Here is a 27,524-nt window from a genome sequence, read left to right as displayed (position 1 = left end):
TTGGCTGCTTTTCCTTCACTCTATGGTCCAACTCATCCCAAAACATCTCAATTGGGTTGAGGTCGGGTGATTGTGGAGGCCAGGTCATCTGAAGCAGCACTCCATCGCTCTCCTTCTTGGTCAAACAGCCCTTACACAGCCTGGAGGTGTGTTGGGTCATTGTCCTGTTGAAAACAAATGATAGTCCCACTAAGCACAAACCAGATGGGATGGTGTATCGCTGCAGAATGCTGTGGTAGCCATGCTGGTTAAGTGTGCCTTGAATTCTAAATAAATCACAGACAGTGTCACCAGCAAAGCACTCCCACACCATCACACCCCCTACTCCATGCTTCACGGTGGGAACGTAGACCTTACAGTGAAATGCTTACTTACAGGCTCTAACCAATAGTGCAAAAAAGGTATTAGGTGAACAATAGGTAAGTAAAGAAATAAAAACAACAGTAAAAAGACAATAACAGTAGCGAGGCTATATAAAGTATTGAGGCTACATACAGACACCGTTTAGTCGGGCTGATTGAGGTAGTACGTACATGTAGATATGATTATATCACATACATGGAGCGAGTAGTCGCGCTCCGCAGGTAATATTTCATTACATTACAACGGATTGATTTGTTTGATCTGAGCAATTTTTCTTAGCTAGCTACATAGCCGTCTTTGTATCAAAGATAATTGTGTAGTTTAGAGTAATTATCGAGGTTAGCTAGCCAGCTGTTTTCGTCCTCCTAACTTAGTCAACACTGCTAGCTAGCCAACTAGCCAACTTCTACCGACTAGCAGCACTGTAGAAACTATTACATTACAACGGAATGACTTGATTAGTGTAGTGTTAGCTAGCTACATAGTTGTCTTTGCTGTCTTTGTATCTAAGATAATTGTGTAGTTTAGAGTAATTATCGAGGTTAGCTAGCCAGCCGCGCCACGACGCCGTTGTCCAGACTCCAGACTTAGTCAACACACCTAGTCATCATCAAACCCACTGCTAGCTAGCCGACCTTTACTGACTAGCAACACTGTAGAAAGTAATACATTACAACGGAACGATTTGACTAGTGCAGTGTTAGCTAGCTACATAGTTGTCTTTGTCATAGTTTGATAATTGTGTAGTTTAGAGTAATTATCAAGGTTAGCTAGCCAGCTATTTTCGTCCCCTGCGACGCCATTTTTCCAAACCTAGCCAACTATTACCGACGAGCAGCATTGTAGAAACTAAATACATTACAAAGGAACGTCTTGATTAGTGCTATGTTAGCTAGCTACATAGTTGCTTTTGTATCATGATAAGGTGTAGTACTAAAACTATCGAGGTTACCTAGCCAGCTACACGTTCAAACAAAGTCAACAACGCAGCCACTGCTAGCTAGCCTACTTCACCAGCCAGCAGTACTGTATCATTTTCGTAATTTTCGTCATTTTAGTCAATAAGATTTTTGCAACGTAAGCTTAACTTTCTGAACATTCGAGACGTGTAGTCCACTTGTCATTCCAACCTCCTTTGCATTAGCGTAGCCTCTTCTGTAGCCTGTCAACTATGTGTCTGTCTATCCCTGTTCTCTCCCCTCTGCACAGGCCACACAAACGCTTCACACCGCGTGGCCGCTGCCACTCTAACCTGGTGGTCCCAGCGCGCACAACCCACGTGGAGTTCCAGGTCTCCGGCAGCCTCTGGAACTGCCGGTCTGCGGCCAACAAGGCAGAGTTCATCTCAGCCTATGCTGCTCTCCAGTCCCTCGACTTCTTGGCGCTGACGGAAACATGGATTACCACAGATAACACTGCTACTCCTACTGCTCTGTCCTCGTCTGCCCACGTGTTCTCGCATACCCCGAGAGCATCTGGCCAGCGGGGTGGTGGCACTGGAATCCTCATCTATCCCAAGTGGACATTCTCTTTTTCTCCCCTGACCCATCTGTCTATCTCCTCATTTGAATTCCATGCTGTCACAGTTACCAGCCCTTTCAAGCTTAACATCCTTATCATTTATCACCCTCCAGGTTCCCTTGGAGAGTTCGTCAATGAGCTTGACGTCTTGATAAGTTCCTTTCCTGAGGATGGCTCACCTCTCACAGTTCTGGGTGACTTTAACCTGTTGGGTCTAGGGGGCAGCATTTGCACGTCTGGATAAAAAAAATGTACCCGATTTAATCTGGTTACTAATCCTACCCAGTAACTAGAATATGCATATACTTATTATATATGGATAGAAAACACTCTAAAGTTTCCAAAACTGTTTGAATGGTGTCTGTGAGTATAACAGAACTCATTTGGCAGGCAAAACCCTGAGACATTTTCTGACAGGAAGTGGATACCTGATGTGTTGTATTGACTTTAAACCTATCCCATTGAAAAACACAGGGGTTTAGGAATATTTTGGCACTTCCTATTGCTTCCACTAGATGTCACCAGCCTTTACAAAGTGTTTTGAGTCTTCTGGAGGGAGATCTGACCGAACAAGAGCCATGGAACGGTGATGTCCCATTAGACACCTGGCGCGCTACTTCATGTTGGGTACCCTCGTTCCAATACGTTATAAAAGAGTATGCATTCGTCCACCTTGAATATTATTCATGTTCTGGTTAAAAAGGCCCTAATGATTTATGCTATACAACGTTTGACATGTTTGAACGAACGGAAATATATTTTTTCCCCTCGTTCATGACGAGAAGTCCGGCTGGCTTACATCATGTGCTAACGAGACGGAGATTTTTGGACATAAATGATGAGCTTTTTTGAACAAAACTACATTCGTTATGGACCTGTGATACCTGGAAGTGACATCTGATGAAGAGAATCAAAGGTAATGGATTATTTACATAGTATTTTCGATTTTAGATCTCCCCAACATGACGTCTAGTCTGTATCGCAACGCGTATTTTTCTGGGCGCAGTGCTCAGATTATTGCAAAGTGTGATTTCCCAGTAAGGTTATTTTTAAATCTGGCAAGTTGATTGCGTTCAAGAGATGTAAATCTATAATTCTTTAAATGACAATATAATATTTTACCAATGTTTTCTAATTTTAATTATTTAATTTCTGACGCTGACTTGACTGCCGGTTATTGGAGGGAAACGATTTCCTCAACATCAATGCCATAGTAAAACGCTGTTTTTGTATATAAATATGAACTTGATAGAACTAAAAATGCATGCATTGTCTAACATAATGTCCTAGGAGTGTCATCTGATGGAGATTGTAAAAGGTTAGTGCATCATTTTAGCTGGTTTTATGGTTTTGGTGACCCTGTCTTTGACTTGACAAAACATTACACACAACTCTTGTAAATGTACTGTCCTAACATACTCTAAATTTATGCTTTCGCCGTAAAACCTTTTTGAAATCGTAAAACGTGGTTAGATTAAGGAGATGTTTATCTTTCAAATGGTGTAACATAGTTGTATTTTTGAAAAATTTGAATTTTGACATTTATTTGGATTCAAATTTGCCGCTCTTGAAATGCACCTGCTGTTGATGGAGTGCACCACGGGTGGCACGCTAGCGTCCCACCTAGCCCCAAGAGGTTAACCTCCCCACGTCTACCTTTGACTCATTCCTCTCTGCCTCCTTCTTTCCACTCCTCTCCTCTTTTGACCTCACCCTCTCACCTTCCCCCCCTACTCACAAGGCAGGCAATACGCTTGACCTCATCTTTACTAGATGCTGTTCTTCCACTAATCTCATTGCAACTCCCCTCCAAGTCTCCGACCACTACCTTGTATCCTTTTCCCTCTCGCTCTCATCCAACACTTCTCACTCTGCCCCTACTCGGATGGTATTGCGCCGTCCCAATCTTCGCTCTCTCTCTCCCGCTACTCTCTCCCCTTCCATCCTATCATCTCTTCCCTCTGCTCAAACCTTCTCCAACCTATCCCCTGATTCTGCCTCCTCAACCCTCCTCTCCTCCCTCTCTGCATCCTTTGATTCTCTATGTCCCCTATCCTCCAGGCCGGCTCGGTCCTCCCCTCCTGCTCCGTGGCTCGACGACTAATTGCGAGCTCACAGAACAGGGCTCCGGGCAGCCGAGCGGAAATGGAGGAAAACTCGCCTCCCTGCGGACCTGGCATACTTTCACTCCCTCCTCTCTACATTTTCCTCTTCTGTCTCTGCTGCTAAAGCCACTTTCTACCACTCTAAATTCCAAGCATCTGCCTCTAACCCTAGGAAGCTCTTTGCCACCTTCTCCTCCCTCCTGAATCCCCCCCCCCTCCTCCCTCTCTGCGGATGACTTCGTCAACCATTTTGAAAAGAAGGTCAACGACATCCGATCCTCGTTTGCTAAGTCAAACGACACCGCTGGTCCTGCTCACACTGCCCTACCCTGTGCTTTGACCTCTTTCTCCCCTCTCTCTCCAGATGAAATCTCGCGTCTTGTGACTGCCGGCCGCCCAACAACCTGCCCGCTTGACCCTATCCCCTCCTCTCTTCTCCAGACCATTTCCGGAGACCTTCTCCCTTACCTCACCTCGCTCATCAACTCATCCTTGACCGCTGGCTACGTTCCTTCCGTCTTCAAGAGAGCGAGAGTTGCACCCCTTCTGAAAAAACCTACACTCGATCCCTCCGATGTCAACAACTACAGACCAGTATCCCTTCTTTCTTTTCTCTCCAAAACTCTTGAACGTGCCGTCCTTGGCCAGCTCTCCTGCTATCTCTCTCAGAATGACCTTCTTGATCCAAATCAGTCAGGTTTCAAGACTGGTCATTCAACTGAGACTGCTCTTCTCTGTGTCACGGAGGCTCTCCGCACTGCTAAAGCTAACTCTCTCTCCTCTGCTCTCATCCTCCTAGACCTATCTGCTGCCTTTGATACTGTGAACCATCAGATCCTCCTCTCCACCCTCTCGGATTTGGGCATCTCCGGCGCGGCCCACGCTTGGATTGCGTCCTACCTGACAGGTCGCTCCTACCAGGTGGCGTGACGAGAATCTGTCTCCGCACCACGTGCTCTCACCACTGCTGTCCCCCAGGGCTCTGTTCTAGACCCTCTCCTATTCTCGCTATACACCAAGTCACTTGGCTCTGTCATATCCTCACATGGTCTCTCCTATCCTTGCTATGCAGACGACACACAATTAATCTTCTCCTTTCCCCCTTCTGATAACCAGGTGGCGAATCGCATCTCTGCATGTCTGGCAGACATATCAGTGTGGATGACGGATCACCACCTCAAGCTGAACCTCGGCAAGACGGAGCTGCTCTTCCTACCGGGGAAGGACTGCCCGTTCCATGATCTCGCCATCACGGTTGACAACTCCCTTGTGTCCTCCTCCCAGAGTGCTAAGAACCTTGGCGTGACCCTGGACAACACCCTGTCGTTCTCCACTAACATCAAGGCGGTGACCCGATCCTGTAGGTTCATGCTCTACAACATTCGCAGAGTACGACCCTGCCTCACACAGGAAGCGGCGCAGGTCCTAATCCAGGCACTTGTCATCTCCCGTCTGGATTACTGCAACTCGCTGTTGGCTGGGCTCCCTGCCTGTGCCATTAAACCCCTACAACTCATCCAGAACGCCGCAGCCCGTCTGGTGTTCAACCTTCCCAAGTTCTCTCACGTCACCCCGCTCCTCCGCTCTCTCCACTGGCTTCCAGTTGAAGCTCGCATCCGCTACAAGACCATGGTGCTTGCCTACGGAGCTGTGAGGGGAACGGCACCTCCATACCTTCAGGCTCTGATCAGGCCCTACACCCAAACAAGGGCACTGCGTTCATCCACCTCTGGCCTGCTCGCCTCCCTACCTCTGAGGAAGCACAGTTCCCGCTCAGCCCAGTCAAAACTGTTCGCTGCTCTGGCACCCCAATGGTGGAACAAGCTCCCTCACAACGCCAGGACAGCGGAGTCAATCACCACCTTCCGGAGACACCTGAAACCCCACCTCTTTAAGGAATACCTAGGATAGGATAAAGTAATCCTTCTAACCCCCCCCCTTAAATGATTTAGATGCACTATTGTAAAGTGGTTGTTCCACTGGATATCATAAGGTGAATGCACCAATTTGTAAGTCGCTCTGGATAAGAGCGTCTGCTAAATGACTTAAATGTTAAATGTTAATTAAAGTGACTATGCATATATGATGAACAGAGAGTAGCAGTTGCGTAAAAGAGGGGTTGGCGGGTGGCGGGACACAATGCAGATAGCCCGGTTAGCCAATGTGCAGGAGCACTGGTTGGTCGGGCCAATTGAGGTAGTATGTACATGAATGTATAGTTAAAGTGACTATGCATATATGATAAACAGAGAGTAGCAGTAGCGTAAAAGGGGGGGGGCACACAATGCAAATAGTCCGGGTAGCCATTTGATTACCTGTTCAGGAGTCTTATGGCTTGGGGGTAAAAACTGTTGAGAAGCCTTTTTGTCCTAGACTTGGCACTCCGGTACCGCTTGCCATGCGGTAGTAGAGACAACAGTCTATGACTGGGGTGGCTGGGGTCATTGACAATTTTAAGGCCTTCCTCTGACACCGCCTGGTGTAGAGGTCCTGGATGGCAGGCAGCTTAGCCCCAGTGATGTACTGGGCCGTACGCACCACCCTCTGTAGTGCCTTACGGTCGGAGGCAGAGCAATTGCCGTACCAGGCAGTGATGCATCCAGTCAGGATGCTCTCGATGTTGCAGCTGTTTAACCTTTTGAGGACCCATGCCAAATCTTTTTAGTTTCCTGAGGGGGAAAAGGCTTTGTTGTGCCCTCTTCATGACTGTCTTGGTGTGTTAGAACCATTCTCGTTTGTTGGTGATGTGGACACCAAGGAACTTGAAGCTCTCAACCTGCTCCACTAGAGCCCTGTCGATGAGAATGGGGGCGTGCTTGGTCCTCCTTTTCCTGTCGTCCACAATCATCTCCTTAGTCTTGGTTACGTTGAGGGATAGGTTGTTATTCTGGCACCACCCGGCCAGGTCTCTGACCTCCTCCCTATAGGCTGTCTCATCGTTATCGGTGATCAGGCCTACCACTGTTGTGTTGTCTGCAAACTTAATGATGGTGTTGGAGTCGTGCCTGGCCACGGAGATCACATGCGGAGATCATCCGTTCACATACTCTGCGTTTTACAAAGACACAACATTTGGAACCAAAAATCTCAAATTTGAACTCATCATCATGTTTCTTGGCCCATGCAAGTCTCTTCTTCTTGTTGGTGTCCTTTAGTAGTGGTGTCTTTGCAACAATTCAACCACGAAGGCCTGATTCACGCAGTCTCCTCTGAACCGTTGATCTTGAGATGTGTCTGTTACTTGAACTCTGTGAAGCATTTATTTGGGCTGCAAAATGAGGGGCAGTTAATTGCCGCTTTCTGAGGCTGGTAACTAATGAACTTATCCTCTGCAGCAGAGGTAACTCTGGGTCTTCCATTCCTGCGGCAGTCCTCATGAGAGCCAGTTTCATCATAGCAGTTGATGGTTTTTGCGACTGAACTTGAAGAAACATTTAATGTTCTTGAAATTAATGATCATTAAGTAATGATGGACTGTCGTTTCTCTTTGCTTATTTGAGCTGTTCTTGCCATAATATGTGACCCTTTTCAGGAAACTAGGCGTATGTCGCGGGTCACTACTTCACAGGAGAGCCGCTTGAACGTACTTTTTTGTGTGTCAATACCTTTAAACCAATACAGTATGCCTCAATGTCACTGATGCGGTTTTCAGGTTGCAGTTTGTCATGACAGATTCTGTACATGAACGCATATTGATGAGCTTTAAAAAGTTGGTTTAAAAGTTTGCCCTTGTTTGACTTTGAGCTGACTTTCTCCGGAGGGCTATTCATGATGTGACAAAATGGAACAGTGATTGATGCCTGCTGTCCTGTTGTGTCTTGGTTTATTTAACACAGCAGTCATGTATTACCTGTTCCTTGTGTGTGTGTGTGTGTGTGTGTGTGTGTGTGTGTGTGTGTGTGTAAACAGTTTGGCAACACACTGAATAGATAACTGCCTCTCTTATGTTAGCGGTGACCTAGCCTAAGTGATATGGAAGATGGTTGGACTGAAAGTACCTCTTCACACTGAAAATACAAGTCACTGTATTAGAAAATAACTTAAAACCGGTCTGGGCTAGGGGGCAGTATTTTCACGGCCAGATGAAAAACATACCCAATTTAACCTGTTGGGGCTAGGGGGCAGTATTTTCACGGCTGGATAAAAAAACGTACCCGATTTAATCTGGTTACTAATCCTACCCAGTAACTAGAATATGCATATACTTATTATATATGGATAGAAAACACCCTAAAGTTTCTAAAACTGTTTGAATGGTGTCTGTGAGTATAACAGAACTCATTTGGCAGGCAAAACCCTGAGACATTTTCTGACAGGAAGTGGATACCTGATGTGTTGAATTACCTTTAAGCCTATGCCATTGAAACACACAGGGGTTGATTAATGTTTTGGCACTTCCTATTGCTTCCACTAGATGTCACCAGCCTTTACAAAGTGTTTTGAGTCTTTTACTGTGAGATCTGACCGAACAAGAGCCATGGAACGGTGATGGCCGATTAGACTCTGGCGCGCGAGTTCATGTTGGGTACCCTCGTTCCAATACGTTATAAAAGAGAATGCATTCGTCCACCTTGAATATTATTCATGTTCTGGTTAAAAAGGCACTAATGATTTATGCTATACAACGTTTGACATGTTTGAACGAACGTAAATATATTTTTTCCCCTCGTTCATGACGAGAAGTCCGGCTGGCTTAGATCATGTGCTAACAACACGGAGCTTTTTGGATATAAATGATGAGCTTTTTTGAACAAAACTACATTCGTTATGGACCTGGGATTCCTGGAAGTGACATCTGATGAAGAGAATCAAAGGTAATGGATTATTTACATAGTATTTTCGATTTTAGATCTCTCCAACATGGCCGTTTGTCTGTATAGCAAAGCATATTTTTCTGGGCGCAGTGCTCAGATTATTGCAAAGTGTGATTTCCCAGTAAGGTTATTTTTAAATCTGGCAAGTTGATTGCGTTCAAGAGATGTAAATCTATAATTCTTTAAATGACAATATAATATTTTACCAATGTTTTCTAATTTTAATTATTTAATTTGTGGTGCTGACTTGACTGCCGGTTATTGGAGGGAAACGATTTCCTCAACATCAATGCCATAGTAAAACGCTGTTTTTGGATATAAATATGAACTTGATAGAACTAAAAATGCATGCATTGTCTAACATAATGTCCTAGGAGTGTCATCTGATGGAGATTGTAAAAGGTTAGTGCATCATTTTAGCTGGTTTTATGGTTTTGGTGACGCCTGTCTTTGAATTGACAAAACATTACACACAGCTATTGTCAATGTACTCTCCTAACATAATCTAACTTTATGCTTTCGCCGTAAAACCTTTTTGAAATCGGACAACGTGGTTAGATTAAGGAGATGTTTATCTTTCAAAGGGTGTAAGATAGTTGTATGTTTGAAAAATTTGAATTTTGACATTTATTTGGTTTCAAATTTGCCGCTCTTGAAATGCACCTGCTGTTGATAGGGTGCACCACGGGTGGCACGCTAGCGTCCCACATAGCCCCAAGAAGTTAAACAGGTTACTACTCTGGCCCAGAAACTAGAATATGCATATTATTAGTAGATTTGGATAGAAAACTCTGAAGTTTCTAAAACTGTTTGAATGCTGTCTGTGCGTATAACAGAACTCATATGGCAAGCAAAAACCTGAGAGAAATTCAAGCAGGAAGTGGAAAGTCTGAGAATTGTAGTTCTTCTTTTGATTCTCTATCGAAGCTACAGTGTCTGTGGGGTGACGTTGCACATCCTAAGGCTTCCATTGGCTGTCTAAAGCCTTCAGAAAGTGGTTTTAGCCTTCTCCTGTCACTGGGCAGAGTATAGGAGCTCAGTTACTGAGTGGTCTGCCTGGCAACAAAGGGATTGGATATGCGCGGTCACACAAGCACGCCGTTCCTTCTTTTTCTTCTTGAATGAATATGCTAATGTCCGGTTGGAATATTATCACAATTTTACATTAAAAATACCATAAAGATTGATTTTAAACAGCGTTTGACATGGTTCTAAGTACGGTAATGGAACATTTTGACTTTTCGTCTCTCATTCCACGCTCGCGCGTTATGCCTTTGGATAAGTGATCTGTACGCACGAACAAAACGGAGGTATTTGTACATAAATATGGATTATTTCGAACAAAAACAACATTTCTTGTGAAAGTAGCAGTCCTGGGAGTGCATTCTGACGAAGATCAGCAAAGGTAAGAGAATATTTCTAATACTAATTCTGAGTTTAGGTTGCCCCGAACTTGGCGGGTGTCTGAATAGCTCACCGTGTTGGCTGAGCTATGTACTCAGAATATTGAAAAATGTGCTTTCTCTGTAAAGCTATTTTAAAATCTGACACAGCGGTTGCATCCAGGGGTAGTCTATCTATAATTCTTTAAATAATTGTTATATATTTTGTCAACATTTATGATGAGTATTTTTGTAAATTCATATGCACATTCACCGGAAGTTTTGGCGGGAATACATTTTCTAAACATCACGCGCCAATGTAAAATGCTGTTTTTGGATATAAATATGAACTTTATCGAACAAAACATACATGTATTGTGTAACATAATGTCCTAGGAGTGTCATCTGATGAAGATCGTCAAAGGTTAGTGCTTCATTTAGCTGTGTTTTGGGTTTTATTGAAACATGTCCTTGCTTGGAAAATGGCTGTGATTATTTTTGTCTATGTACTCTCCTAACATAATCTAATGTTTTGCTTTCGCTGTAAAGCCTTTTTGAAATCGGACAATGTGGTTCGATTCAGGAGAAGTGTATCTTTAAAATGGTGTAAAATAGTTGTATGTTTGAGAAAGTTGAATTATGACATTTTGTTGTTTTTGAATTTGCCGCCCTGATATTTCACTGGCTGTGTCCCGCAGGTCGCTAGCGTCCCACGTAGCCCATAGAAGTTAATAGATTTTTCTTCCTCAAATAAAACTGCATCTTGTCAAGGCAATATAATCGTAATAGCTCTTACTTTTATGAAAACACGCCTCTGCAAATAATGTGTTATTATTGTGCTGTTGAGTGATTGCACTAATTATGTTTCCATATTGGATTATGTGTGTATTGCACTGTTGGAGCAAGAAACAAGCATTTTGCTTCACTTTGAGAGCTTCAAGTTCCTTGGTGTCCACATCACCAACAAACTATCATGGTCCACACATTAATAAGAAAGTCTTGAAGAGGGCACGGCAAAGCCCATTCCCCCTCAGGAGACTGAAAAGATATGGCATGGATTCTCAGATCCTCAAAAGGTTCTACAGCTGCACCATCGAAAGCATCCTGACTGGTTGCATCACTGCATGGCATGGCAACTGCTCGGCCTCCAACCGCAAGGCACTACAGGGGGTAGTGCGTACAGCCCAGTACATCACTGGGGCCAAGCTTCCTGCCATCCAGGACCTCTATACTAGGAAGGCCCTAAAAATTGTCTCAGACTCCTGCCATCCTAGTCATAGACTGTTATCTCTGCTAAAGCACGGCAAGCAGTACTGGAGCGCCAAGTCTATGTCCAAAAGGCTTCTTATCAGCTTCTACCTCCAAGCCATAAGACTCCTGAACAGCTAATCAAATGGCTACCCAGACCTCTCTTTTACGCTGCTGCTACTCTCTGTTTATTATCTATGCATAGTCACTTTAACTCTACCTACATGTACATATTACCTCAATTACCTCGACTAACCAGTGCCCCAGCACATTGACTCTGTACCGGTACCCTCTGTTATTATTTTACTGCTGCTGTTGAAATATGTTACTTTTATCATTTTTTTTACTTAAAGCATTGTTGGTCTTACTTAAAGCATTGTAACGTCTTAAAGCATTGTTGGTTAAGGGCTTGTAAGTAAGCATTTCACTGTACGGTCTACACCTGTCATATTCGGCGCATGTGACAAATAACATGTTTTTTTTTGGGACCTGCGTTAACGCCTGCAAATCTGTGTACGCGACCAATAAACTTTGATTTGATTGATTTACTTGCGTTTTACCCAAACATGAAAACTGGGCTTTAAAATCAACAAAAAGACACGGTATGAAATAAAATGCTAATATATATTTTATTTTGTTCAGTGCAGCCATCTATTTGTATACATTCTTGTATCTAACAATATCTTGACAGCAAATAAACAGTTGGAGAATCAATATGAGTATGTCGTTCATTAAATCCACAAAATAAAAGCTAAACTGAAAACTGGTGGGTGGCTTCAAATTAAATGAAGGTCTTTAGATCAAAATACATTAAGCTTAATCACACAGCGCCATTTATCAAAGTTCATCATTTGCTAATGAATATTGTAAAGAATTAATCATAGCTGTGGTTAGCTTTCCTTAAAAATCTAATACCTTCCCTTTCGTATAACTTGACTAATAAATTAAACCATGTCCATTTCTAGGTAAGGTTAAAACAGTACAATGCAACCTTCCTCTATGAGAGAAAAGAAAGATCGATACGTGCACACTGTTGAATGCTCCCGTAGTTTTATTGAGTGCAACATTTCGACCCGAGGTCTATGTCAGTACTGTATAGGCATACACAGATTTCTATGAGTTCATGTTGTATCTTGCTACTCCGCTCTGTGTCTCAGTATTCTCACGACATTTAATCCCACCATGTAACTTTGCTTTGTATTCACTCTGTGACAGAATACTCCATTCACAACTGTCGTCCTCATCTGTCCCAGTGCCGATCAGGGGTGGATGAGAAAGGAAGAGAGGGATGGATGGATGGATCATATCTGACCACAAAGAGTTGGATTGCAAAGGGCTCTTTTTCCATCAGGCCTGTCTGCGGCCGGAGCCAATATTCATTTAGCTTGATGTATTCCTGGGCCCTAAAATTTTATGTGATTTGTGGGGGAATCCAGATGGCGAGTTCACGGATCGACGCCGCTCGCTGACAGAGGCAGTGCCAGCGGCCGAGTGCAAAATAACACAGAGTTTTTCAACCCCCTTATTCTCCCTCCTAGCACCAGGGCCACTCATTCTCCTTTAGATATTACAGAATCACTGCCCAGACTGCAGGACTCATACAGACACTGCTCAGCCAGTCAGAGGACTCTCTCGTTCTGCCTCTCTTCATTATTTTCTGTCTCCCCTCTGTCTCACTCTCACTGCCTCATTCTCTCTAGCACACCACTCTCTCTGTCCCACATCCATTTCCCTCTCTCTCCCCACTTCTCATTCCCCATCTCTCACTCTTATTCAGTCATAACCGCCCCATCTTACGGTCTCCTCTACTTCAAATCAAAATGCAAAAAAATCTCTGTAATAAATTGAGTCTATAAAAATATCTTGCACTTTAGGTAAAACAACTTATTTTTATGCTAAAATGATGCCACCCTGAAACACTTAGTCTCCTTCCAGTATAATAGCTAAATGAGCGCTGGATATTTTTTCGGTTGCACCGCAAACCATCAGAAGCCAGAGGCAGCACATCAAGGAGTTTAACTAAAGATTTGCTTTAAAAAATGGAGGCAAATATCAGAATTATTTTGCCACTGTTTGATAACCTCTAACTTCATGCTCCATCAGTGCACATAATTCACAGTAAGCCCTCTGACTCACTCTGCCACTAAATAAATAGGACCTTGAATACCAGCTAATCTGATTGCATCATAGGCTAAGGTATTTCCCTCACGTATAACATACATACACTGTGGCAGGACTCAGGCTTCCATGAATGCTAAAAAGTGGCCCGTGAATGCAGAAAAGTGTCCTGTGCCCGTGACTTTGCTGTCTCGCTCTTTCTCCCAGAGTTTTTGGTATGTTGATGGATGAGCTAGTGCGGGCGGCGGCCAAGCGTTCACGACTCCTCGCCAACACTCGCCGCTCGTTGTGATGCCCCGCTCCACCTCATAAGATACAGTTTCATCAAAGATTAATAGACCATTGTGTGGCCACAAACTCGCAAAATAATCATTACTTAATCCACTGGTGCAATAAAGTGCATTACTTTGAATGGGGCATTAAATTACACTGGCTCATTTTAGTACCGCATATAACATGAAAACCTCTAAACTGGAAATCCGCCTATTTTTACTCATCGTAGCCTCGCCCATGTCCCTTGTAATCAAAGGGGCCGCATGGTGGTGTTAAGACCGTAACTGTTAATCCTCTGCTTTGTGCTCCTGCTTTGTTCAGATCAACCTAGGACTCCTCTACAGTGTAGCTAATGTCGCTAGTCATCTTCATTTTTTCGTATACTGTTTTTTACATTCTGGCTATCTTAGTATGTCTGTTCAAACTATGCCTTGACAGAAAACTGTTGATTGTAAAAATCCTAATTTCTTAGAATGCAGCTTTTTACGGTTCTGGCTGTGCCTTACTTAGAATTGTTTTTATGTCTGTTCTGGGCAAATTATCCGCAGTGTTGTCAAACAGGACTGCTGGTGCAGTAGATTATTTTGTAGGAGACCGACAAGCTCATTTAAGAATTAATAAATAGGAATAATGTTCTGCATATTGCCCTTGATATCTTCCAACACTTAAATTAAATCACTGGTTTCATTTTGAGAAAATCGCACAAATGCATGATGTATTACCTACCTCATCTCTCAAGTAGACAACTGGATTTCATAACATTTTTATGAATACTGGAACACATTATGCAAATACCTAGACTAGTAAAAAAATAGAGCACTGCCGGAGCGTATCTGGAGAAATGCATACATACAACTGTAATTTACATTGAACGCACCCCACAATAATGTTTGGGTTGCATGTAGTAGCAGGATTGTTGTGGCCCAGGCCCATATTCAGTGAAGCAACAACATCGCTCTATATACTGTACAAGTATATACAGAGGAACCTAATAATTATTCTGTTTCTTCAAAGAGTAATGAGAGGCGATCGTAATTTCTGTAAAAACAGAAAATTACATATATAAAATTGCCCTGGCATTCAGGCCGACTACCGCCTTCTCATAAAGGGCAAGGCAGAAATTGCACGTAGCAGCATTTGGTTGATTGAACCAGGTGGGGAGTACAAGATGAGCTGTCCATGGTGTTGAAATATTGCCAATTGTGCTGAACACAGGACACAGAGAGATGAGGTGAGACAGGGCAATACTAAACCGGTGGTAACTTGTTTTCTTCTACAGTTCCAACTCAGCATCACGACCACAGCGGGGACAATAATGTTATTGATTTATTAACAGTAGTACTTTTACAAGATTTTGTAATAGCAGTGCCTGCAGATAGTTGCAAAAATATAGTGCTTTTTGTATTGCTGTTATCAAATGAATGTCCTTATACAATCGGTAACTATCTGATAGTAATCTCTCAGAGCTCTAGTCATTAACTGTGCAAAGATATGTTTTCACACAGTGAAATTGGAAATGTTTGTTTTTTGTACACTCTTAGAAAAAAGGGTTCCAAAAGGGTTCTGCGGCTGTCCCAATAGGATAACACTTTTTGGATCCAGGTAGAACCCTATTTGGATCCAGGTAGAACCCATTTTGGTTGCATGTAGAACCTTCTGTAGAAATAATTCTACATGGAACCCAAAATGGTTCTACCTGGATCCAAAAAGGTTTCTACCTGGAACCAAAAAGGGTTATACCTGGAACCAAAAAGGCTTCTAGAAAGCACCTTTTTTTTCTAAGACTGTATTGTGAGAGAGCACAAGCTGCTCAGTCACGTGCACCAGTAGAATGTAACGCCTTCAGCCATGTGTTCCTGTGCACAGAAGCGCTAGCAGAAACTCAGCTGGTGGGATCTTCCACTGATATCACATATACACTTTATGGGTTCAGCCACAAAGCACACGTTCGACATGAATCCTGGAGGGGCCTAGACAGAAAGGTGTGACACAGATGTGTGCAAGCTTCAACATTTCCATCTCGGCAGTAAACAGATATAACTACTTGCTAATAAAATCCCATGTCACATGGAAGAAGGGAGTTTGAAAGAAATATTTTGATCAAAATTATTAGTATACACATATATATATATATATATATATATATATATATATATATATATATATATACTGCTCAAAAAAATAAAGGGAACACTTAAACAACACAATGTAACTCCAAGTCAATCACACTTCTGTGAAATCAAATTGTCCACTTAGGAAGCAACACTGATTGACAATAAATTTCACATGCTGTTGTGCAAATGGAACAGACAACAGGTGGAAATTATAGGCAATAAGCAAGACACCCCCAATAAAGGAGTGGTTCTGCAGGTGGAGACCACAGACCACTTCTAAGTTCCTATGCTTCCTGGCTGATGTTTTGGTCACTTTTGAATGCTGGCGGTGCTTTCACTCTAGTAGTAGCATGAGACAGTCTACAACCCACACAAGTGGCTCAGGTAGTGCAGCTCATCCAGGATGGCACATCAATGCGAGCTGTGGCAAGAAGGTTTGCTGTGTCTGTCAGCGTAGTGTCCAGAGCATGGAGGCGCTACCAGGAGACAGGCCAATATATCGGGAGATGTGGAGGAGGCCGTAGGAGGGCAACAACCCAGCAGCAGGACCGCTACCTCCGCCTTTGTGCAAGGAGGAGCAGGAGGAGCACTGCCAGAGCCCTGCAAAATGACCTCCAGCAGGCCACAAATGTGCATGTGTCTGCTCAAACGGTCAGAAACAGACTCCATGAGGGTGGTATGAGGGCCCGACGTCCACAGGTGGGGGTTGTGCTTACAGCGCAACACCGTGCAGGACGTTTGGCATTTGCCAGAGAACACCAAGATTGGCAAATTCGCCACTGGCGCCCTGTGCTCTTCACAGATGAAAGCAGGTTCACACTGAGCACGTGACAGACATGACAGAGTCTGGAGACGCCGTGGAGAACGTTCAGCTGCCTGCAACATCCTCCAGCATGACCGGTTTGGCGGTGGGTCAGTCATGTTGTGGGGTGGCATTTCTTTGGGGGGCCGCACAGCCCTCCATGTGCTCGCCAGAGGTAGCCTGACTGCCATTAGGTACCGAGATGAGATCCTCAGCCCCCTTGCGAGACCATATGCTGGTGCGGTTGGCCCTGGGTTCCTCCTAATGCAAGACAATGCTAGACCTCATGTGGCTGGAGTGTGTCAGCTGTTCCTGCAAGAGGAAGGCATTGATGCTATGGACTGGCCCGCCTGTTTCCCAGACCTGAATCCAATTGAGCACATCTGGGACATCATGTCTCGCTCCATCCACCAACGCCACGTTGCACCACAGACCGTCCAGGAGTTGGCGGATGCTTTAGTCCAAGTCTGGGAGGAGATCCCTCAGGAGACCATCCGCCACCTCATCAGGAGCATGCCCAGGCGTTGTAGGGAGGTCATACAGGCACGTGGAGGCCACACACACTACTGAGCCTCATGTTGTCTTGTTTTAAGGACATTACATCAAAGTTGGATCAGCCTGTAGTGTGGTTTTCCACTTTCATTTTGAGTGTGACTCCAAATCCAGACCTCCATTGGTTGATAAATTGGATTTCCATTGATTATTTTTGTGTGATTTTGTTGTCAGCACATTCAACTATGTAAAGAAAAAAGTATTTAATAAGATTATTTCTTTAATTCAGATCTAGGATGTGTTGTTTAAGTGTTCCCTTTATTTTTTTGAACAGTATATATATATATATATATATATATATATATATAGATATCTATATATATAGTTGAAGTCAGAAGTTTGCATACATCTTAGCCAAATACATTTAAAATCAGTTTCACAATTTCTGACATTTAATCCTAGTAAAAATTCCCTGTCTTAGGTAAGTTAGGATCACCACTTTATTTTAAGAATGTGAAATGTCAGAATAATAGAAGTGAAAATGATTTATTTCATTGTTTAATTCTTTCATCACAATGCCAGTGGGTCAGAAGTTAACATACACTCAATTAGTATTTGGAAGCATTGCGTTTAGATTGTTTAACTTGGGTAAAATATTTCGGGTAGCCTTCCACAACCTTCTTGGGTGAATTTTGGCCCATTTCTCCTGACAGAGCAGGTGTAACTGAGTCAGGTTTGTAGGCCTCCTTGCTCGCACATGCCTTTTCAGTTCTGCCCACAAATCTTCTATAGGATTGAGGTTAGGGCTTTGTGATGGCAACTCCAATACCTTGACTTTGTTGTCCTTAAGCTATTATGCCACAACTTTGGAAGTATGCTTGGGGTCATTGTCCATTTGGAAGACCCATTTGCGACCAAGCTTTAACTTCCTGACTGATGTCTTGAGATGTTGCTTCAATATATCCAAATAATTGTCCTGCCTCATGATGCCATGTATTTTGTGAAGTGCACCAGTCCCTCCTGCAGCAAAGCACCCCCACAACATGACGCTGCCACTCCCATGCTTCACGGTTGGGATGGTGTTCTTCGGCTTGCAAGCTTTGCCCTTTTTCCTCCAAACATAACAATGGTCATTATGGCCAAACAGTTCTATTTTTATTTCATCAGACCAGAAATGTCCAAAAAAAGCACAATCTTTGTCCCCATGTGCAGTTGCAAACTGTAGTCTGGCTGTTTTATGGCGGTTTTGGAGCAGCGGCTTCTTCCTTGCTGAATGGCCTTTCAGGTTATGTCGATATAGGACTCATTTTACTGTGGACATAGATACTTTTGTACCCGTTTCCTCCAGTATCTTCAAGGTCCTTTGCTGTTGTTCTGGGATTGATTTGCACTTTTCGCACAAAGGTACATTCATCTCTAGGAGACAGAACATGCCTCCTTCCTGAGCGGTACGACTGCTGTGTAGTCCCATGGTGTTTATACTTGCGTACTATTGTTTGTACAGATGAACGTGGTGCCTTCAGGCATTTGGAAATTGCTCCCAAGGATGAACCAGACTTGTGGAGGTCTACAATTTTTTTCCCGAGGTCTTGGCTGATTTCTTTAGATTTTCCCATGATGTCAAGCAAAGAGGCATTGAGTTTGAAGGTAGGCCTTGAAATACATCCACAGGTACACCTCCAATTGACTCAATTGATGTCAATTAGCCTATCAGAAGCTTCTAAAGCCATGACATCATTTTCTGGAATTTTCCAAGCTGTTTAAAGGCACAGTCAACTTAGTGTAAACTTCTGACCCACTGGGATTGTGATACAGTGAATTATAAGTGAAATAATCTGTCTGTAAACACTTGTTGGAAAAAGTACTTGTGTCATGCACAAAGTAGATGTCCTAACCGACTTGCCAAAACCATAGTTTGTAAACAAGAAATTTGTGGAGTGGTTGAAAAACTAGTTTTAATGACTCCAACCTCAGTGTATGTGTATATATTATATAAAACATATTCCAGAAAATTACGTCATGGCTTTAGAAGCTTCTGATAGGCTAACTGACATAATTTGAGTCAATCGGAGGTGTACTTGTTGATGGGCTTTCTTGTGCATCATCTTTAGAAGAGGCTTCCTTCTGGGACGACAGCCATGCAGACCAATTTGATGCAGTGTGCGGCATATGGTCTGAGCACTGACAGGCTGACCTCCCACCCCTTCAACCTCTGCAGCAATGCTGGCAGCACTCCTACGTCTATTTCCCAAAGACAACCTCTGGATATGACGCTGAGCACGTGCACTCATCTTCTTTGGTCGACCATGGCGAGGCCTGTTCTGAGTGGAACCTGTCCTGTTAAACCGCTGTATGGTCTTGGCCACTGTGCTGGAGCTCAGTTTCAGGGTCTTGGCAATCTTCTTATAGCCCAGGCCATCTTTATGTAGAGAAACAATTATTTTTTTCAGATCCTCAGAGAGTTCTTTGCCATGAGGTGCCATGTTGAACTTGCAGTGACCAGTCAGTATGAGGGAGTGTGAGAGCGATGACACCAAATTTAACACACCTGCTCCCCATTCACACCTGAGACCTTGTAACACTAACGAGTCACATGACACCGGGGAGGGAAAATGGCTAATTGGACCCAATTTGGATATTTTCACTTAGGGGTGTACTCACTTTTGTTGCCAGCGGTTTAGACATTAATGGCTGTGTGTTGAGTTATTTTGAGGGGACAGCAAATTTACACTGTTATACAAGCTGTACACTCACTACTTTACATTGTAGCAAAGTGTCATTTCTTCAGTGTTGTCACATGAAAAGATATACTCAAATATTTACAAAAATGTGAGGGGTGTACTCACTTTTGTGAGATACTGTATATATATATATATATATAAAGTATGTACACACCTCTTCAAATGAGTGGATTTGGCTATTCCAGCCACACCCGTTGCTGACAGATATATAAAATCTAGCACACAGCCATGCAATCTCCATAGACAAACATTGGCAGTAGAATGGCCTTACCGAAGAGCTCAGTGACTTTCAACACAGCACCATCATAGGATGCCACCTTTCCAACAAGTCAGTTTGTCAAATTTCTGCACTGCTAGAGCTACCTCAGTCAACTGTAAGCATTTGTTATTGTGAAGTGGAAACGTCTAGGAGCAACAACGGCTCAGCCGCAAAGTGGTAGGCCACACACACTCACAGAATGTGACTGCCAAATGCTGAAGCACATAGCGCGTAAAAATTGTCTATCCTCGGATGCAAGAATCCCTACCGAGTTCCAAACTGCCTCTGGAAGCAATGTCAGCACAATATCTGTTCGCCGGGAGCTTCATGAAATGGGTTTCCTTTGCCAAACAGCCTCACACGAGCCTAAGACCACCATGCGCAATGCCATAGGTCGGCTGGAGTGGTGTAAAGCTCATCGCCTTTGGACTTTGGAGCAGTGTAAACATGTTCTCTGGAGTGAGGAATCATGCTTCACCATCTGGCAGTCCGACAGATATATCTGGGTTTGGCGGATGCCAGGAGGACGCTACCTACCACAATACATAGTGCCAACTGTAAAGTTTGGTGGAGGAGGAATAATGGTCTGGGGCTGTTTTCATGGTTCGGGCTAGGCCCCTTAGTTCCAGTGAAGGGAAATCTTAACGCTACAGCATACAATGACATTGTAGACGATTCTGTGCTTCTAACTTTGTGGAAACAGTTTAGGGAAAGCACTTTGACAATGCCCCGTGCACAAAGCAACGTCTATACAGAAATGGTTTGTCGAGATCGGTTGAAGAACTTGACTGGCCTGCACAGAGCCCCGACCTCAACCCCATTGAATACCTTTGGGATGAATTGGAACTCCGACTGCGAGCCAGGCCTAATCGCCCAACATCAGTGCCGGACCTGACTAATGCTCTTGCTGCTGAATGGAAGCAATCCCCCACAGCAATGTTCCAACATCTAGTAGAAAGCCTTCCAAGAAGAGTGGAGGCTGATAAAGCAGCAAAGGGGGGACCAACTCCTTATAATTTCCCATGATTTTGGAATGAGATGTTTGATGAGCAGGTGTCCACATACCTTTGATAATTTAGTGTATTAACGTCCTGCTTCTTTCATTCAGGTAATTTATGCACTTTTTCTTATTATACACATAAACGAAGCAGTTGCCAAAACCAACATACTATTTAAAATCCAAACATAAATACATGGCAGGGTTTCAAAGCTCAAATCAATACACAATCTAGAGCTATGTTGAGGCTGCTTGTGCTGCAGAAAGACATAAACATCAACCCTTTTTAGAGGCACTTAAAACTCCATGGACGACAAAGTGGCCATAAAAAGGTGAGGCCTAGGTAATATTAAGCTGTCAAAAATGAGAACCCTTAAATCAGAAAAACTAAATCCCAATCGATGGGAGACCAGAATGTGTGAGTCCACAGCTGGAAGGAGAAAGGAGCATCTAGAATGGCAGCCCAACTGATCCATGGGTCCTGCTGCCTGCTGACACAGATGGGCCTAAAGCTGCCTAAGAGAAAAGAAATAGCTGATTTATGGTCCTGTCGGCCCAAGTGGAAACTCACTCTTGAATGACCACCTCCAATTGAGAGTTGACCAAGAGGTCAATGTGGAGAGATTTCATCAGGTAGCAGGACTCTATGGGGCTCCATGGCGGTGTAGAGAGGTGGAATAAAGGGAGCAGCTATCCATCTTCAAAATTATCCACTATTATTGGTTATCAGGGCCGAGCAAGTGTACTTTTATAAAGAAAATAATTCCTCAGGTCAAGATGCATCTGCAATACCAAGAGGCAGCTCAATACGGTGCAGTATTAACCATCAGTATGATGGACTGCATCCTCTCAAAATGTTATTACGATTTTATCAGTTGCACGATTTGTCTTATTATCTTGTGTGTGTGTGTACATGTGTGAAAATATATAGATAAAAGAGATACAGAAAGGGAGAAAATAGAAAGAAGGGCCGAGAGATTAAAGAGAAAGGCGAAAAGGAGAGAATGTGTGTATTTCGATGCCTATCACATGCACAGGTCCAACATTTATTCCTTCTTCTATTTGCACCAATGATTTCATAAAATAATATATCGTTGCTAATGTAATTTAGCGTCCTAATCAATCTGACAAGTCTGTCATCAAACACGTTTTAATTGGTTGGTATGTTTGTTTGTTTGTTTGTTTCCTAAATTGTTTACAACTGCTTCAAAAAAGGACAGGAATCAAGCGGCACAGCGATGAACATCTAATCCATCACTCTCCAGATGAATCGCCTACAGGCCTTTTTAATTGATTTTCACTTCACCGCTTTGAAAACTGTTGGCTCAGGCTATTCTAACATATTCATAAATCTTCCAAGATGGGCTCCATGGCTCCTGGAAGGAGGAGAGAAAAAAAAGCAAATTACTTTGTTTGCAGCTAATTTATGGCGCCCATACCGGGGGTGATGTGGTCTGGGAGATGGTTCGGGGAGTGAGTAGGAGGCAGGAAAACTCTGTAGTCCTCAACCAGCTCTGCATGCACCAAGATTCACGGGACATGCAGGCATATCCCATGATTAAGTGACAAAAGACTGGCCAGTTTAACTACAACTTGTTAGAGTGGAACTGACACTGTTTTAACGTTGCAGATATTAAACAAACAGACAATCATAATATGCTGAATAAATCACAGCTTGTACATTGTTTGCTGCCTGAAGCCATTAGGGTGATGCACTCTTTTAGTTTCACCCACTCAATATTTTTGACAAATATGGGCGAAAGTACACACTGCATAACTACCAATCGTTTTACTTCCTTTTTGGACCAGAACACACAGAGACATTATGGAAACAACTTTAGCGGAATTAGACAGAAATTCTTTAAACTAGCCATGATACTCAACGCATTGTATAGCAAGTACTGCAACCAATGTCAAATAAAATAAAATTGTATTAGTCACATGCGTCGAATACAACAGGTGTAGACCTTACAGGGAAATGCTTACTTACGAGCCCCTAACCATCAATGCAGGTAAAAAAAATATGGGGGGAATGTGGGAGGAACAGGGAAATGCTTACTTACGAGCCCCTAACCATCAATGCAGTTAAAAAAATATGGGGGGAATGTGGGAGGAACAGTAAGCTTAGTCATCGACATTTTCTCCATTGACATTTGACTAAACCACCTAAATAACAACATTTTAAAATAAATATATTTTCTGGCACTGCTCTTTGTGATTGTAATCAGTAACATAACTTTTGGATTACCCAAAGTCAGTAATGTAATTTGATTACTTTCAGTTACTTTTGGGTTACTTTCTCATTAAAATGTATTAGAAGAAGACAAAAAAAGGATCCTTTAAATGCATTTGGTGTGTTATCATAGTGTGCTCTGACTTGTGGTTAGACTCGCTCAGGTGGAATAAACTTAAACTTTAACCTCTTTTCAATGCTGAAATTAATTTTATTGAGAAAACAGAAAGGTGTCATAATGTATTTTTTCCGCAAACATCCTTTCTGAATTTAAAAGTAATCCAATAAGTAATCATCTAATTTTTGATGGTAACATAAGTGATCATGTGACTTTTTTTGTAATAAGATTACACTTAACTGATGACATGTTATCAGTTACTACCCAACCCTGCAGGTGATATAACAATTGGCTAGCTCACAATGCTAGGATATTCCCTTTGTTTCCACTCAGATTTTGATGGAAAAATCTGACATCAAGGGAGCTACGTATCAAAGCAACCAACCTCCTTTTTTCGTTACCCACAGGCAAACTGAATGATGCCTTCTCTCCCCCCAATCCCCCCGCCCCCCAACACTCAGAATTCAAGATTTTTGCATTAGACCTCTTGTGTGACTGACTTTAAGATTTGCTGGACCATGCAAAGCCCTAGGTCAATGGCATTTGAGGAAAATTGTTAGCAATCTACTTGACTTGGTGAAAGTGAAGGTTGCCTCCAAACCCTGATTTAAAATCAGTTTTTTTCCTCTCCTTATAGAGGTTGGGCTGAGGTTAACTTTTCCTAGATCTGTGCTTAAGGAGAACCTTGGAGCTTTGCTTACATCATTATTGACCATCTTACCATAAAATGGCATCTGAGTTTGTTATTTGTGGTCACTGTTTGTGGTCACCCTGGAGGTCAGTACTGATCACGGTCAGAGAACATATCCATGTGTCTTTTTTTGGGTCGATTGTTGGGATCCTCCAGGGATCCTAACAGCAATATTATCTCTGCCCAGCGCCTAATGATGTAAATACCTGTATTGTATTGTCTGTCGTAGAATAATGAGGCATTGCACAATCTTTATTATGCGTAGATTTAGTATTGTGGCCTATAAGTTTATAGCACATATTCATGCATACTTCATTACATGTAAAAATAAATCTGTTTGAGGACAACTCAATGGTATCATGACTAATCATCCTTACTTCAATCCAACCTCATGTCTTTATTCCAAAGTAATGTACGAGCTGTGATTATGCCCAACACTTTCCCTTTTTATTGTGCCAAATCTAACTGATTAAATAGAGTATACTCTTTATCCAGTCTGGTCTGCCACTTCCATAGCACGCTAACTTTTTCAAGTAAAGATCTTTTAGAATTAGTGAGTAAACACACTTTCCTTTCAATCCTCATAAATTAATTTTTGCCTTCTCTTTAACGCACCAACCCGAGTAACCCCGGATATTGGTTTGTTTGCCGACACACTACTTTGGGGAACTATAATTTAGAAAAGAAATACAAATGGTATGGACAAAATTATTGGCACCCTGGAGCTAGTACTTGGTTACACATTCTTTGGCAAAGATAACTGCAGACAAATGCTTCTTGTAGTCATCAATGAGCTTGCTGCACCTTTCTACTGACAATTTGGCCCACTTTTCAGCAGAAAACTGCTCTCATTCTTCAATGTTTGAGGAGGTGCCCTGCATCAACTGCTGTTTCCAGCTTTCGCTATAGATTTTGGATGTGATTCAAATCTGGACTCTTCGCTGGCCACTGCAGAAGAGTTCAGCGTCTCTTCTTGTGTTTGAGAAGTTCATTCAGGCTTTCTTGTGTCTCCTTCAGCAATTAGTGGGGTCTTCCTATGTTTACCAATTACCAAATTAAGCATTCAAAGAAGAGTACCCCCTCCCTACAATCAAATATGGGGGAGGTTTGATAATGCTGCGGGGTTGCTTTGCTGCCTCTGGTACCCATAACAAAATCTGTGTCTCTTTTGAAGCTTGTGGAACTTCCAGAAGGACAAAACCCCAAACACACATCAAAGCACCCTGGAAAAGTTGAAGAAGGAAAAACTGGACTGTTCTGGAGTGGCCACAGAAAACAACAGTTGGTAGTGGGCATCCTTCAAACATTGAAGAATTAGAGCAGTTTGCTGCTGAAGAGTGCAGTTTGCTGCTGAAGAGTGGGCCAAGTTTTCAGTAAAACAGTGCAGCAAGCTCATTGAGGGCTACAATAAAAAAAAAATTGGCAGTTGTTTGGGCCAAAGGCTGTGCAACGAAGTACTAGCTCCAGGGTGCCAATAGTTTTGTCCATGCCACTTGTCTTTATTTTCTAATGTAAAATTGTACATTCAAGTTCACAAAACTAAAATTGGTTCTGCAATGTTGAAAATTCAATAACAAGGTGTGGAGAAACAAACACTTATTTTTTATTTTTTATTTCAACTTATTTTAGGATAAATAAAAAATTATTTAAGAAAAGTACAATGGTGCCAATATATTTGGCTGCAACTATATATGCAAATAAGCCATTGCCATACGAGGATATGCCATTCACTGTGTAACCTTTATTTAACTAAGCAAGTCATTTAAGAACAAATTCTTATTTACAATGACGGCCTACCCCAGCCAAACCTGGACGATGCTGGGCCAATTGTGCGCCGCCCTATGGGACTCCCAATCACGGCCGGTTGTGATACAGCTGTGTGTTTACAGGTAGCTGCAACAGTGTGATTTTAGGCATTGCCAGATGAGCTAAAATCTAGTGAGTGATAAACCACAGACAAAAGGGAAAAACAGTATTTTTGGGAAAACTCTGTAAATGTGCAGTTGCACTGAGCCGATGGGGTATAGTAGCCAGCTTGCTCATCCTGTTGCAGACCCTCTTACAATAACTGCTGCTTACTGTATGTCCCGTTTTTGACAACTGAATGGGATGTACCAGCTTGCTTGCATGCCTGCCATTGATGCTAAGGTATATGCTAACTGTGGATAACAGTAGTTCAAGTTCAGAAGTGAGTTTCTTGTTAGCTAGCTAACCAAATGACTCTGGAAACTTAGCTGTAGCCACTAAAGCTGATAAAAACTTTTTGGGGGAAAAAGTCTGCCACTTACCCACTCGTCCAATCGATGACTTACATCCTCCAAGCAGCTAGCTACAGCAAGGTTTCGTGTTTTTAGATGGCTAAATAAATACATAAATAGAAGGTCTATTAACCACATTATGACTTATGATCAATATCCTTGTGTTCCTGTGTTGGTTTTGTATACCTTTAGGTAGATATCGTGCTGGGACTAGAGGGCACAGAGTAGACTAGAGAGAAAAGAAAAGTGATAAAAAGGTAAAAGTTTAATTAAAAGGAAGGAAATGGAGTGGGTTTGCCGTTACTGCATCTTGTCCTCACCAATGTGGCCATGAATACTAATACAGAGAGGCTGAATTCTTAGTCCTAATTTGTTCAAATGCATTAAATGGTTAGGCTTGAAAAAAAGGCCAAAAGACGTGTAACTGACTGGTATCAAACAATGGTTGTCACCACTCCACACTACAGTCAACTGAAGATACTGCTAGATTATGTAGTTTGTTTGTTACACTGGGACTAAAGATCACATAGTTCATTTCTTAACCCTATCAGCATGGTTGGGGAGTAACTGATTACATTAAATCCGTTACAGGTAAGGGATTACAATAAAACGGTAACTGTAATCCGTTATGCTACCAGACAAAATATTGCAATGAGATTACAGATACTTTTGAAAAACTAGATGATTACTTCGAGGATTACCTTCAAATTCAGAAAGGATTTTTGCGAGAAAAAAAATCTTTGGCACTTCTGATTCTCAATGACATTTCAATCAGCATTGAAAAAAGGTGCAAGTTTAAGTTTGTTCCACCATCTATTCCACCTCACTCAACATCAACAAAACAAAGGAGATGATCGTGGACTTAAGGAAACAGCAGAGGGAGCACCCCCCTATTCACATCGACGGAACAGCAGTGGAGAAGGTGGAAGGTTTTAAGTTCCTTGGCGTACATGTCACTGACAAACTGAAATGGTCCACCCACAAAGATAGTGTAG

The 27,524-nt window shown here is 42.6% G+C and overlaps 1 protein-coding gene across 1 annotated transcript in view; it reads right to left on the bottom strand.

Annotated features, from left to right (window-relative positions):
• The window catches only part of LOC106565751 (BMP/retinoic acid-inducible neural-specific protein 1), a 168,126-nt gene that overhangs the window by 21,012 nt on the left and 119,590 nt on the right, over window positions 1-27,524 (bottom strand). The gene's annotated exons all lie outside the window — the stretch shown is intronic.

This window comes from Salmo salar, chromosome ssa01 (assembly GCF_905237065.1).
Source record: "Salmo salar chromosome ssa01, Ssal_v3.1, whole genome shotgun sequence".
In the NCBI taxonomy this organism is placed as follows: Eukaryota; Metazoa; Chordata; class Actinopteri; order Salmoniformes; family Salmonidae; genus Salmo; species Salmo salar.
This window is presented reverse-complemented; position numbering and strand designations above follow the sequence as displayed.